Below are 6,000 nucleotides of genomic sequence, written 5' to 3'. Positions count from 1 at the left end.
CCGAATATGGGCTGTCTAACCTTCAATATTGGCCCTTGAAACCACTTGGAGCCATGGCGTGGTTTGTTTTGAACTTGTAATATTCGGAGGATAATTTTTTTGTAAAGTTCCGAATGTACGATGGCCCAAAAATCAGAATTTGGAAAAACTTATACTTTTCAAATTTTGTCTTTGAAATAATCGGAAGTTAAATTAGTTACCAAAACTTCCGAATAGGGTTGTCTAACCTTCAATATTGGCCCTTGGAACCACCTGGAGCCATGACGTGGTTTTTTTTTGAACTTGTAATATTCGGAGGATAATTTTTTTGTAAAGTTCCGAATGTACGATGGCCCAAAAATCAGAATTTGGAAAAACTTATATTTTTCAAATTTTGTCTTTGAAATAATTGGAAGTTAAATTAGTTACCAAAACTTCCGAATATGGGCTGTCTAACCTTCAATATTGGCCCTTGGAACCACCTGGAGCCATGGCGTGGTTTGTTTTGAACTTGTAATATTCGGAGGATAATTTTTTTGTATAGTTCCGAATGTACGATGGCCCAAAAATCAGAATTTGGAAAAACTTATACTTTTCAAATTTTGTCTTTGAAATAATCGGAAGTTAAATTAGTTACCAAAACTTCCGAATATGGGCTGTCTAACCTTCAATATTGGCCCTTGGAACCAGCTGGAGCCATGGCGTGGTTTGTTTTGAACTTGTAATATTCGGAGGATAATTTTTTTTGTAAAGTTCCGAATGTACGATGGCCCAAAAATCAGAATTTGGAAAAACTTATATTTTTCAAATTTTGTCTTTGAAATAATCGGAAGTTAAATTAGTTACCAAAACTTCCGAATATGGGCTTTCTAACCTTCAATATTGGCCCTTGGAACCACCTGGAGCCATGACGTGGTTTTTTTTGAACTTGTAATATTCGGAGGATAATTTTTTTGTAAAGTTCCGAATGTACGATGGCCCAAAAATCAGAATTTGGAAAAACTTATACTATTCAAATTTTGTCTTTGAAATAATCGGAAGTTAAATTAGTTACCAAAACTTCCGAATATGGGCTGTCTAACCTTCAATAGTGGCCCTTGGAACCACCTGGAGCCATGGCGTGGTTTGTTTTGAACTTGTAATATTCGGAGGATAGGTTTTTTGTAAAGTTCCGAATGTACGATGACCCAAAAATCAGAATTTGGAAAAACTTATACTTTTGAAATTTTGTCTTTGAAATAATCGGAAGTTAAATTAGTTACCAAAATTTTTGAATATACCACACAAATCATTGTCATTTGAACATGTCTAACTTAGTTACCCAAACAAATTTCCGAATGTACAACAAAAATCATTGTCATTTATCTGCTCTTCTTTACTTTACGACCGTGACTACCTCCCAGTCCTGCACGACCACGGGTTTGAGCACCTTCAGTTGGAGCAGCTTCAGTTGGAGAAGCTTCAGCGCTCGATGAAGCTCGAGTTCTTTTACCCGTCTTTGATACTGCCACCTTGGGCTGATGCCTCTTCGTGACTTTCTCCCCAAACTGGGCAGCATAATCTTCGTTATCCATATTATCAACTAGATATCTAGTCTCTTTGATCTTCTCAGCTGGCATGGGATCTCCGCTCTTCAGGCATGCAGTTAACATTTTGGAAACACGCTTGAACCTATTCACCTGTTTTTTATACGTAATGACATAACATCAAACGGTAATTACCTAAGATTTATAGGAATAATATAAAATGAACAAAAATATAAGAACACGCACCAGTCTATCATAACCAGCTGGTTTGTCTTTGATGATATAATTATAACTTGAACCCGCCGCAGTAGTGTTGGATTTGATTTCACGGATAACCAAAGGATGTGATACCTTGTTATACCAACTCATATAGTCTGGAGAATTTTCATCACCTCGGGTGGTTCGTCTACCAGTGTCGATAATGAAGTCACTCCTCTTATCCCAGTTATCAAGAACAGTAGTGGGCCTGTGTGAAAAATCGTGAGATTATCACCACTAGAAGAGCACAACTCCAACTCCAATTTGTAGTAATCCCCCATTTTCTCCACAGGTTTTTGTTGTATATACCCGTGTTGTCGCATCACCCTAGAGGGGTTATACATCACATATCCTGTGGGGTGCCACAACGGTCCAAAATAAAGGGACAAGTCCGACCGAACATTTATATGCCCAATGGATCGATCTTCCTTGTATGGATCAAAGCATACGTCCGAGGCCTTCAATTGGTCCAAAATCTCCCTCATGCGAATCAACTGCTGCTCTTTTGTCCTAGAACGATTGTCTTCAAATATATACTTTGTTCCTCTAGGAGTACCTTTGCACCACCCCGGGTTCTCTCCGGCCAACTTCAGGATGGGGAAGTGGTCATAGATCCATGCCTATATACATAAGAAACCAAGTTTTAGTAAATAGATTGTGTATATTCGGTAGTAATTTCCAAACTTTATTTCCGATTATATATAATCGGAAATAAAACTGAATACCTATCCGCCGAATACCAAACATTCGGAAATAGAGGTGGATCATTTCCTAACGAATATGCGTCATTTGGGGAATATGACACATCCCAATACACAAAGGAGATATGCGGTGGCAGCGTGGTTCACTTTCTCATCAGTTAACGTTCCATTCTTTTCCTTCTCCAAGGTGCCTCGAAACATATTCATCAAAGCTGTAATGTTGATATGTCTTGTTCTGTAACTTGCATGCCTCCTAAACTCTGCTGTTGTTGTCTCTTCATCCCAACCTAAGCACTTTTTAGTTAGAGCATAAAGTTGTGCCCAACTTAACTGCTTTGTGTAGTTAAACTTCACAGCTGTGCCTTGGTCGGGAAGGTTAAGAATCTGCACAACATCATCCGGAGTAATTGTCATCTCCCCAAACGGCATATGGAAAGTATCGGTCTCAGGATACATTCTCTCCACGAACGCCGATATGGCCACACGATCATGTTCCAACAATGAATTCTCGGCGGCATTAGCTAACCCCGAGTTGGCAACAATTGACTTGAACCTTTCACATTCACCGGATAAAGGCCACGCAAGCATTTTTGTTGGTGCGGCGGTAGGTTTGAGTAGACGGACCGCATCTTGATGATCCTATTAAAGTACATAAAAAAATCCTTAATACAAATATTACGATATAACACATAGACAATACATTAATAAAAAATAGTAATTTTATTATCTCGGTTTCGTATATTTCTCTGGCCCATGAGTCTTTGTATCCAAATAGCAATTTTCCTCCATCCACCAGTAGCCCAAGAATTGTGCCTGCTAGAATACCATTCTTCTTCAAGTGCTGAGGGACAAGATGTGATGCTTTCTTAGCAATATCCTTCTTTACACCATCTTTTCCTTTTTTGGCTTTTTGGGTACCACTTGGTTGTCCTTCTTCTTCTACTCTTGGCACTGGATCAACTGGTTCAATTTCATGGTGGGGTGTAACTTGTGGAGCAGTTGGTTCTGCACTTTGTTGAGCGGCTTGTTCAACACTTGGTTGCACCCCTTGTTCACTGCCTTGTTGTTCTACACTTTGTTCAGCACTTGGTTGCACTCCTTGTTGACTGTTTTGTTCTTGTAAGCTTTGTTGAGCACTTGAATTATCTTTGGCGCTCCTTTCCTTCCTAGCACTAGCTGTCACTTTCTTCCTCCTTTCTTGACTTTGTCTAAACAACAAAGAAAGGAACAATATTTACAAACTATACAATCGGAAGACAAAGTATGGAAATATAACCCGAATGAACACATTCGGAAGTAAAAAGACACATATTGTTCCCGAATACAAAACAATCGAAATATAACTAAACATGTTTACAACCGAATATGCATCAATTGGAGTTCAGAAGTTGTAAATTTTTCATCCTACACAATCGGAAGACAAAGTGCACATCTATAACCCCGAATGTACAAATTCGGAAGTAAGAAGACACATATTTTTTCCGAATGAAAAACAATCGGAATATAACTAAACATGTTTACAACCGAATATTCATCAACTGGAGTTCAGAAACTCTAAAATTTTATCCTACACAATCGGAGGTATAAAACATTATATTGTCTTCCGAATAAATACTGGCCCCAAAATGGGATTTTTCCTATATCAGAAATTTTGAGATTTTTTCAATATATACATTCGGTAGTGAGTGTTCTTCCGAATACTCTGTGTATACTTAAATATATTTGGTAGCCAAAAAAATCATTAAACTACCGATTATTAGCAGTTTGTATCCAGGAAGATATGGCCACCAATATTCGGCAGATAATCATCAAATCTTTCTCCCGAATACTGTCGATGTTCTTGAGAAATGAAGAACATGACTACATTCGGAAGTAAATGAGCATGAATATCGTCCGAATCTGGATAAATAACCGAAAACCCTAGAAATTTTTTTTCTCGATTCGACGAATTAAAGCGAAATAAACACCAAAAATGATAGATTCTTACCTAATTGGGGTCATTTGAAGTTGACGAAGTGTTTGACTATCGGAATCGCCACCACCGACTACATTGCCGGGTACTTGTTCTTCGCGTTCTTCTTCATTTGCATCAAGAATTTCTTTATTTCTTGCTAAAATCCCAATCTTTGGATCGATACCCCGAGCAACATTTTTGGTTCTAGGTCTGTGGGTTTCATTTCCCTTATCCATTGTTTTATAAACGAATCAACGATGTTTTGATTTTAAGATTCGCGGCGATGTTTCGGTTGAACGAGGAAAGTTTTTTTTCTTCCACAATCGGAAGATATGAAACTGGAAGAAGAAGAGTTGAAATGAGTAGAATTTTTTTTTATTTTGTTTTTATACGGTTTTACCAGAAGGGCATTTATGTAACTTCAATATCATATAGGGTACCCCTTAACTAGAGTCTTTGAATGGGTATAAATTGATGGCCCCTAAATCCTTTTGAGTGGCCCCTAAAAACGCGAGGTTTTTTTAACCTAATTCCCTTCTCCAATTTTATGTTTGTTAAGGTATTCCAGCCATTTGTGTTTTTATCCTTTGGTCTTTAGTTATGTTTTCATTGGAAAGAACTTTCAACCTAAGTATTTAACCATTTTGCTTGCTTTCTCATTTCAGGATTTTCTTTCTTTTTGTTCTCATTTCATTTTGTCTTACATTATGTAGTACGTAGCTGTGAATGCTTGCATCAAAAAAAATGTAGCTGTGAATGGATGATCTCTATGTTGAGTTAAGATGGCACTACAAGAATATCTGGAGTATTCTGAGCTGCACCTCAAAGGAAAAGTATGACTATTTGCTTTTGTATTCACTCCTCCTAACGATGTCATGTAAATACGCACTTGAACTTATTATTTTTTTATTTTTTTAAAATAACAACGGCCTGATAAATGTTGAGAGCTCTATACTACTAGGAAGCAAAGGAAGCTAGATGTGCTTAGTGAACTCAAGAAATGTACGTGACTTGCGGGTATAAATTACCAACACGATTGAAATCAACATTATCCCCGATTTTTTCATATTTTGATTAACGTCATTAGGAAGTAAGGGTCTCACCTCATGTCGGATTTTATGCTACTTTGTTGTATTGTGCTGCTTTGTTGTAGTGGACACAAATATTTGTTGTCAAAATGTTAGATGCCATTGAATAGAGAAGATATGATTGATAAAAAAACCTTGATTATATTTTGACTCTACCATTATGTTTCATTTCGACAGACGTGGGGGTAGATGGAGGAGATGTTAATAACAACAACATATGGATGGACTCGACCTGGTTGCCATATTTGGCAAAAAGTCCTTTGTATGTTGTGATTTTGAACGCAGGGTTGGCCTTATGGGGACCTATAAGCTTTTCTCCATTCCTATTTTGTCCCAGTTATGACATCAAAATAGCTTTGCCAAAAACGCTACTTTTATGTATTTTTCAAATTTTCTTGGTCATCATATATTCTTTGTTGAGTGTAGTTGATGGGTCTTAATTGTGCATTAGTGCATTTTTCTTCTATACTTGTAATTATGATCTTCAATGAAAT

Source organism: Papaver somniferum, unplaced genomic scaffold (assembly GCF_003573695.1).
Source record: "Papaver somniferum cultivar HN1 unplaced genomic scaffold, ASM357369v1 unplaced-scaffold_10, whole genome shotgun sequence".
Lineage (NCBI taxonomy): Eukaryota > Viridiplantae > Streptophyta > Magnoliopsida > Ranunculales > Papaveraceae > Papaver > Papaver somniferum.
Note: the sequence above shows the minus strand (reverse complement) of the source record.